This window comes from Papaver somniferum, chromosome 3 (genome assembly GCF_003573695.1).
Source record: "Papaver somniferum cultivar HN1 chromosome 3, ASM357369v1, whole genome shotgun sequence".
Classification (NCBI taxonomy): Eukaryota; Viridiplantae; Streptophyta; class Magnoliopsida; order Ranunculales; family Papaveraceae; genus Papaver; species Papaver somniferum.
In genome coordinates, this window is record NC_039360.1 from 133,532,161 (window position 1) to 133,542,262 (window position 10,102).

Here is a 10,102-nt window from a genome sequence, read left to right on the forward strand (position 1 = left end):
TAACATTGACAAACATGCTTGAGATAGCAACGCATGCGAGTTTGACCGAGCAGTGCTCTAACAAGAGATTTGTTCAATTGCAAGGAAATCTTATGTAACTACACAAGACACAATTGAAGCAAAGATGATTTGATTCACTCGAATTGGTTCATGAGCTTTTATAGCCACGGTTTGCAAATAACATTCCTTAGTCTTTTTAAGTTTAAGTTCAGAAATCATCTTCAGATATATAACCTTCTCAAGTTCGCACACTAGGTTCGCGGACTTAAGCAACCGGGCAGAGTTTACAAACTCCAGCAGAATTCTCGGAAAAAGACCTTCCGCCGGTTCGCGGACTGGTACTCACGCAACTAGTTTGTCAACTCTAGCATAATTTCTCGGGATGAGAAGTTCGGCAGTTCGCGGACTGAGTTCGCGGACTGAGTTCGCGGACTTGGCACTTGCCATTCTTCCAGTTCTCTTGATCAACAAAGTTCGAAAACTTTGGTTCAAGTAATAGGATTTATACATAACTGTGTTTCCACAACAATTTTTATGTCTACCATGGTTATGTAATCTAATTTCTCATTTCAATTATTGAAACATTCTTAGTGGAAGTTATATAATTGTTACACCATTTTTCGTCAAAGCAATTTTCAAAGTGATTGAAACGTATCATGACTTCCGTCACTAGGTAAAGATAAACTTGGTCGAAACGAAAAGCTTACCAACATATATTTTGAGATATATATAGGCGAGGTATACTCGGTTCGAAATACCAAATGTGTATAATCATAGTCTATATATATAGCATACGAATTTTTGTCTCAAAGAGTAAGAGATAGAATAGATTGACTTTTGAGTGATAGATAAGTTCAAGTCTCCACATACCTTTTTATCGAGAATTTCCACCGGTTCCTTGAGTAGATCTTCGTCTTGTATGATGAATCGCCATGGAGTCCTTGATCTCAACTACACTTATTATCCTAGTCCGAGACTTAGCTATAATAGACTAGAAATCAAGACTTATAGTTTTGATCACTAACATTGAAAAACATGCTTGAGATAGCAGCGCATGCTAGTTCGACCGAGCAATGCTCTAAAAAATGTTAGGTGGTTTGAGGTTTTTAAGGATTCCACTGTATATCATTTAACTAGGTTAGCTTCTGATCACAACCCTCTGTTGATTGATATTGATCATGTTAAAATATGTGGAGGTAGACCTTATAAGTACTTTAGAGGATGGAAAGAATATAAGGAGTATAATATGTTTGTTGAGAATGCTTGGTTGGAGAACAAATTACATTATGGAGGTAATTTAATTCAAACTCTGAAAACTTTATCAGATGATTTTCGATATTGTAACAAAAATATTTTCAAAAATATCTTTAAGAATAAAGAGATGATTCTAAGAAAGAGAGATAAGGAAAATGCTAAGCCTAGTCATTTAATTTCTAGAAAAGTTTTGAAGAACTTAGAAGAGGATGTAGAGACATGGCAAAACATTGAGAATATATATTGGTTAGAAAATAGTAGATATAAGTTCTTTAAGGAACATGATAGATGTACAAGGTACTTTCATGTTGTGGCGCGTCTAATAGAAAAAGACATAGTTCGATTTATATACTTATAGATGAGTCTAGATTATGGATAGAGGATAAGGATCAATTAGATGCTCTTCTAAAGAACCATTTTGCTAGAATCAGTACTACTTCTGGTGGGTAAATTAATGATATTTTTAACAATATCATTAGTGAAGTTGTTACAGAAGAGGAAAATTTTGAGTTAGTTAAAATACATGATGTGGAAGAGATAAAGAATGTATTGTTTAGTATAAATTCATGGGGTTCTCCAGGACCTGATGGATATCCACCTGGTTTTTTCCAAACACATTGGAATCTGGTTGAAGCTGATGTAATGGATTTAGTTAAAATGTTTTTCCAAATAGGAAAATTGGCAGATTTACTAAGGTGGATAGTCTGGATACTCCTGTATATTTTAGACCGATAAGTTTGAGTAATGCTCTTTATATGCTCATCTCAAAAATTCTAGCTTTGAGGCTTAAAAAGGTTCTGGATAAAATTATATCGCCAAATCAATCTTCATTTATACCAAAAAGGAAGATTGTAGATAATGTGATCATAGTGCATGAAATGCTCCATATTATGAAAACTAGTAAATCTAAAAAGGGTTACTTAGCGCTGAAATTAGATTTATCCAAGGCGTTTGATAAAATAGAATGAAATTTTGTCATTTTCATGTTTCAGATATTGGGTTTCTCATAGAGATGGTGTGACTTATTATATGAATGCATCTCTACGGTTAAGTCCACGATCCCGTTGAATGGGATTCCTGGTATTCAATTTTTTCCTACTAGAGGGCTTCGTCAAGGAGACCCCCTCTCCCGTATATGTTCATCACTTCTTTAAAGGGTTTATCAAGATTGTTCTTAAATGCTGAGAATCAAAAGACTTTTTCAGGAGTCAAAATAAACCATAATTGTCCAACTATTGCACACCTCTTGTTTGCGGATGATTATTTTATTTTCTGTAAAGATGATATAGCGGAGGTTAGAAGTCTGATGAATATACTTGATACTTTTGCACCGCTTAATTAGGGGCCCCAATAAACAATTAGTGGCCCTAGATTTTTATCCCTACCCATGGGAGATGGATAAGGGGTGTGTAGATGTAATGAAAAGACTAGATTACCCCAACCCTTAGAATTGTGACACATGTCACCTTATTAATATTTCTTATTTTTATTATTATTTTTTCAATTTTTAAAAATAAATTATTTACTTATTTTAATTACAAATAACTTGTCGGCAACCTAGAAACTAATTGGGTGCCAACACCCCTTTGAATAGAAATTCCTAATCTATGAAAAAGAAAATCACCAATTTTAGTATTTACATCATGACTATTTACAAAATTCTTCACTCTCTTCAAGAAATCCACGGTCTCATCTCCTAACTCCCCCAACTTCGTGAAAGCTAGAGTAACAAAACCATAACCATGTGTACTACACTGGTCAAGGTACTTGTTCCGCTTTCTCGAAACCGCATTACATACAACCTGCCCTGGTACGAAAGTATGAACTCCACCACCTGTGAAAGGTGAAATTCCAGTTACATCGAAACATACATCACGGCCGTTGTCCCAATTATGAATGAGAATATCTGCAGGCCTTAAAGAACCACCTTCAGCTGATAAGAAACCTAAATCCACTTCTTTTTGCGCGTGTATGGCAGCATGAGAACATATGTCAAACAAAATTTTTGAACCTATTCCGTGTGCACAGTGAAGAGCATGGTCACCAAACAAATCCATATCTTGACTGAAAAATGAACAAACACTCACAGCTGCAAAGAGTGGAATACCAAGACGATAACTAAGAACATCACAAAATTGTCGAGGACCAATGCACTGTCCAAGACCACCTATAGGAACGACGAACAAATAATCCTGGGCATGAGGGAACTTATTTCACTTCCATAAGACTAAATCCCTAACTGACATGTTATATAAATTTGGCATCTCTTGTTGAACAACATCAAAGTACTTAGCTGCCAATAAATGCATAGTATGGGGGGAAGTTAACTAAATGTTGAATGAGGCAGAATCAAGATGACATACCGTCAAGAAAGAGTCTAAAGCAAGTTGGTAATTTAAACCATTGCTACATACACCATAATGTCGCAAGATAGAATCCTTCAGCTGCTTAGATTGGATGCAAGAGGCAAGATAACAATATTGAATGGTGCCTGACATAAAATATATGTCCATACCACCATCTCGGATAGGCAAAGTAGTGACCCTTTGTTGCAATACACCATATCCAGGCCCATCATTCACAATCAAACGTCGCATATAACCAAAAAGATGAGTATCAAAACTTACTTGGGCTTCTTGTAAGTACCTTGGTGCAGTAGTGAAAAAGCGGGGGTGCAACAACCACACCCAATATTTCGCTTAGCAATCTGTATGGACAAACTCCAATATACTTTCTAGAGAATCAACTAGACAGTCAGACTCAATCTAGATAAAAAGTATATCAAAGAGTTTATATCTCAATCTCTCAATTTGATCTTTACTCAAGCAAATAAAAATCTGCGAGTCTTTATCAAAGAGAGATAACTTGGATGGTACCAAAGACCAATATCCAAGTGTCAATCAATTTAAATCAACAACCAAAAGGTCGGATATTCTAATTGATTGACCAACGCACAACATGTGATATTTCAATTATATAAACAAATATAATGCGGAAAAGAAATAACACAGACACCAGAATTTTGTTAACGAGGAAATCGCAAATGCAGAAAAACCCCGGGACCTAGTCCAGATTGAACACACACTGTATTAAGCCGCTACAGACACTAGCCTACTCTAAACTAACTTCGGTCTGGACTGTACTTGAACCCCAATCAATATCGCATTGATCCAAGGTACAGGTATGCTCCTACGCCTCTGATCCCAGCAGGATGCTACGTACTTGATTCCCTTAGCTGATATCACCCACAACTAAGATTTGCTACGACCCAAAGTCAAAGACTTTGATAAAAAATCTGTATCACACAGAAAAGTCCACGGTAATAGATAAATCCGTCTCCCACGAATATACCTACGAGTTTTGTTCCGTCTTTTGATAAATTGAGGTAAACAGGAACCAATTGATAAACCGGACTTACATTCCCGAAAAACAGCCTAGTATTATCAATCACCTCACAATAATCTTAATCGACGCAGTGAAAAAGATATTGTGGAATCACAAATGATGATACGAAGTGTTTGTGATTACTTTTCTATCTTGCCTATCAGAGATATCAATCTCAAGCCAATTATTACAATTGTACTCGTATGATATAAACATCAAGATCAGATCACACAACTATGAGAAAGTAATATCGGTCTGGCTTCACAATCCCAATGAAGTCTTTAATTCGTTAACCTGGTTTAGAAGAAGAAACCAAAGGTTAAAGTAGAATCGACTCTAGATTAGCACAACTAGTATCACACAGAAGGTGTGGGGATTAGGTTTCCCATTTGCTAGAGTTCTCCCTTATATAGTCTTTCAAATCAGGGTTTGCAATCAATGTTAGCTTGGTAACAAAGCATTCAATATTCACCGTTAGATGAAAACCTGATTAGATTCAAGATAATATTTCTCAACTGTTGGATCGAAACCTTAGCTTGTTACACACAAATGAAATGTCCAATTTTGGGTTTATGTAACCGTTCCCAAACATTAACATTTGTTGGTTCAACAATAGTTAACCAAATGGTTAGCCATATGATCACTTCCATACCCACCATATTCTTTTTCACCATAACTAGTTCAAATGACTCAAATGAACTAGTTAGAGAGTTATTCAATTGCTTAGATCTTATGTAACTACACAAGACACAATCGAAGCAAAAACGGTTTGATTCACTCGAATTAGTTCATGAACTTTATAGCCACGGTTTGCAAAAGCATTCCTTATTTTATACAAACATGAGTTCAAGAACAACCGATTTTAGATATAACCTACTTAAGTTCGCGGACTGGTTTCGCGGACTTAAGCTCATGGAAGGAGTTCACAAACTACAACAGAAATTCTCGGGCCGAGAACTTCCGCCAGTTCGCGGACTTGGCTCACGCCACATTCCATTTCTCTTGATTAACAAAGCTCGCAAACTTTGGTTCAAGGAATGAGGACTTATACATATATGTGTTTCCACAAAAATGCTTATATCCTACCAATGGTTATTAATCTAAACTCTCATTTCAATCATTCAAACATTCTCAGAGGACGTTATATAGTCGTTATTCACGGACCATTTTTCGTCAGAGAAATTTCCAAAGTGATTGAAACATAAAATAACATTCGTCACTAGGTAAAGATGAATTTGTTTAAAGCGAAAGCTTACCAACACATATTTCGAGAAATAGATAGGCGAGATAAACTCGGCTCGAAATAGCAAATGTGTATAGTCAAAGTCTATATATCAAAACGACTTTTGTCTCAAGAGTAGGAGATAGAGTAAATAGACTTTTGAGTGACATATAAGTTCAAGTGTCCACATACCTTTTAGTCAATGAAGTTCCACCAGTTCCTTGAGTAGTCATTCGTCTTGTATGATGATTGTCATGGAGTCTTCAACTCAACTACACTTTATATCCTAGTCCGAGACCTTTAGCTATAATAGGCTAGTAATCAAGACTTATAGTTTTGATCACTAACATTGACAAACATGCTTGAGATAGCAACACATGCGAGTTCGACCGAGCAATGCTCTAACAATCTCCCCCTTTGTCAATTTTAGCGGCAAAACTATTAATACAGATGGAATACAAAAATAAATAAATTAACATTTGTAGCTCCTATTCCACATGCCTAATCTTCAACACTACTCGAAATCTTCGTCACTTCCACGTACTCCAATGATCCCAAAGGTTGTAAGTTTAGCATCATCCTTGTTGAAAATCCGTAGCTATAACAACAAGAAAACAATAGTTCTCAATCATTGTTATACAGTGACATAGTATCATTACACACCGTCAAAGTCCAATTGTATCACAACTTCAACAACAATACTATGGTGATATGTATCACCCCCCCCCCTCCCTAGTCAATACTCCATCTCACATGGAAACCACTCCCCCTTACATAATGATCCGAAAACCATATGTATTTGTAGTGTGAACTACATATTAATTCTCCCCCTTTTTGTCAATAAAATTGGCAAAGGTACAAGAACGGGATCCTAATGAAATTTCCGAAAGAGACATTTCTTGACCAAAAGAAAGCAAAAATATATCATCTTAGATGCAATCATAAAGCCGAAGCTAAATGCATTCATCAAGGAGTTTAAGATACAAGATAACCCCTATAATATTCCACAGCCGCACTCCCCACAAAGATTTGGCAATTAAGCGCAAGTTCAAAAAGAACTCTCCCCCATAATATGTCATTCCCGAAAGAACGACAAGAGCAACCTTAATTTCGAAAGAAAAGAAGGATTTCTTTGGACATAAAAAATTACATGCAAGTATGAATTTGAATCCAAAATACTCAATTAAATTAACCACAAGAGAACCCATGATTAATTTAATCGACAATTGCTCAAACATAAGTGAACTTATGGAAACTCAAAAACATACAATTAGATTAATCACAAGAGAACCCATAACTAATATAATCGAAATACACAACCAAACTAATCATAAAAGTAATCAATTTAATTGGTCATGCTCGACATAAGAAAACTTACGGAGCAACAACTAAATAACCAAACAAGATGATTAATTTAGTTGAAAGTGCTCGACATAAAGTACCTCACGGAATAACAACATAGCTAATCATAAAATCAATCAACTTGGTTGTTTAGTGCTCAACATAAGACACATTATGGAGCCTCACAATAATACATAGAATATGGATCAGGGATATCAGTTACTGCGGAATACACAAGGATTCATTCTATTTTACATCACAATTTGCACCATGACATGCAATAGACATAATCCTTGGAAACAAAAGATTTTAACCTATCTTCCATCAATAATTGACAATATAGGCTTAACTTTTGTATTTGTCAAAAGTCCATTCATTCTTTTATCAATACATACATATCGACATACGAAAGACTTTAGTTTTGACAAGGTATGGGACAATCAAAGTTCACGGACATGAACACACATATCCCATAACAATATTGCAATATATAAAACCATAAATATTAATACTGCAAAAATCATCTTCCAAACAAATTTAGAATTTAAACCAATAAATCTAAAAACATGAAGATGAAAACGTTGGACATAGCTATGTGTAAACACAATAATGGCTATTCCAAACTTTAGTTATTCTTCTAACAAAAACAAGAAATAGAAGATTTACTAAGAAATAAGACCTTTGAAGAATTCTTTATCGTCCCCGAACTCCTTGTCGTCAACAGCCATTGGGACATAAGGTTCATTAAGGTAGGAGTTTATATCAATAAACACTCCCGGCTGATGTTGTCGAACCAGTGCCTTCTGAATCTCATGAGTCTTATACGCAAAAGCCTTTATTTGTTGAATATCCTTTCGCATCTCCTTCAACTCTTCAAGAACACCAGAAAACTTCTGAGAGTTTGAAGGAATGGCTCTTGGCTTCCTCACATTCCTTCTTTTTCTTTTCAAGGTAGGAGATAACAGAGATTTCTCCTTTTCCTTCATGATTGATGGCTTAACAATCATATTAACATCTTTTCTATCAGAAGACATCATGCTTGGAGTATCCATAACGTATGGGTTTGTGAGAGGAAATCACAAATTGTACTCAACAAGTAGTCTTGAGATAAAAAGAGGTTTTGAGGAAGGAAAATAGAATGTAGGGTTTCGAAACCTTTAAACATGTTCGTACACGTCCAACTCACAACCTTATAAAGAGTAGAATTGTCGATAATAACCCTCCTTTGTTGATATACATGGAAGAACAAAAAAAACTAAGAAAAGATGAAATAAAACTTTTCTTAAAGCCTGAGAGGTACAAAATCATTATCTCTTTTGATCAGGCACATGAGACAAGATTTCCAAAACAACACAATCAAGTTACGTTGCGGTGAATAACAATTTTTCCACCATTTTCCTCTTGAGAGGAATCCTCAAACCTCTATCTATCAAAACGATTCGACCATACTTTCTTCTCTAATGGTCTTGGTTTATCCTTGGAAACTAACTTCTTAGACGAAGATAAAATCCTACATACCTTAGAGGTCTTCTGAGCAAGTTTAAGCTTATTTGCTAATTGATTTGCTCTTCTTTGAAGTTTCTTGACGTGCCTCAATTGGTGTTTTTACTTGTAACACCTTGAAAGTTCATGACCATTTAGAGAACAATACGAGCACGTCGAACTAGGATAAAATTCAGGCTTCTGAGATGTGCACGCATCTAGACACATGGTGGAACCTGAAACATTACAAATAGAGTTTCCAAGAAATGGGTCAATTTTTTCTTCCAGATTAGTTGGATTATCTTCTGAAAGAATATCAATATTGATGTATGTATTGCTACAATTATCAAAATCAATATTTTCACAAAGAAGTGCAACACTTGATTTCTCGTCTTCATTAGAATCATAGTTGTCAGACATTTCATCAAGAGTTGCAGCAAGACCTTTGTTCCCAGTGTATTTACTACGATTTGGGCACTCGTTTGCAAAATGACCAAATCCTTTACACTTAAAGCATTGAGGCATATCCTCGTCATCAGTTTCATCAATATCCATATTGTGGAATCACAAATGATGAGACGAAGTGTTTGTGATTACTTTTCTATCTTGCCTATCAGAGATATCAATCTCAATCCAATTATTACAATTGTACCCGTACGATAGAAACAACAAGATCAGATCACACAACTACGAGAAAGTAGTATCGGTCTAGCTTCACAATCCCAGTCTTTAAGTCGTTAACCTGGTTTAGAAGAAGAAACCAAAGTTAAAAGGAGAATCCACTCTAGCTTAGCACAACTAGTATCGCACAGAAGGTGTGGGGATTAGGTTTCCCAGTTGCTAGATTTCTCCCTTATATAATATTTCAAATCAGGGTTTGCAATCAATGTTATCTTGGTAACAAAGCATTCAATATTCACCGTTAGATGAAAACTTGATTAGATTCAAGCTAATATTTCTCAACCGTTGGATCGAAACCTTAGCTTCTTACACACAAATGAAATGTCCAATTTTGGGTTTATGTAACCGTTCCCAAACATTAACATTTGTTGGTTCAACAATAGTTAACCAAATGGTTAGCCATATGATCACTTTCATATCCACCATATTCTTCTTCACCATAACTAGTTCAAATGACTTAAATGAACTAGTTAAAGAGTTGTTCAATTGCTTAGATCTTATGTAACTACACAAGACACAATCGAAGCACAAACGGTTTGATTCACTCGAATCGGTTCATGAACTTTATAACCACGGTTTGCAAAAGCATTCCTTAGTTTATATAAACATGAGTTCAAGAACAACCGATTTTAGATATAACCTACTTAAGTTCGCGGACTGGGTTCACGGACTTAAGCTCACGGAAGGAGTTCACAAACTCCAGCAGAATTTCTCGGGTCGAGAACTTCCGCCTGTTCG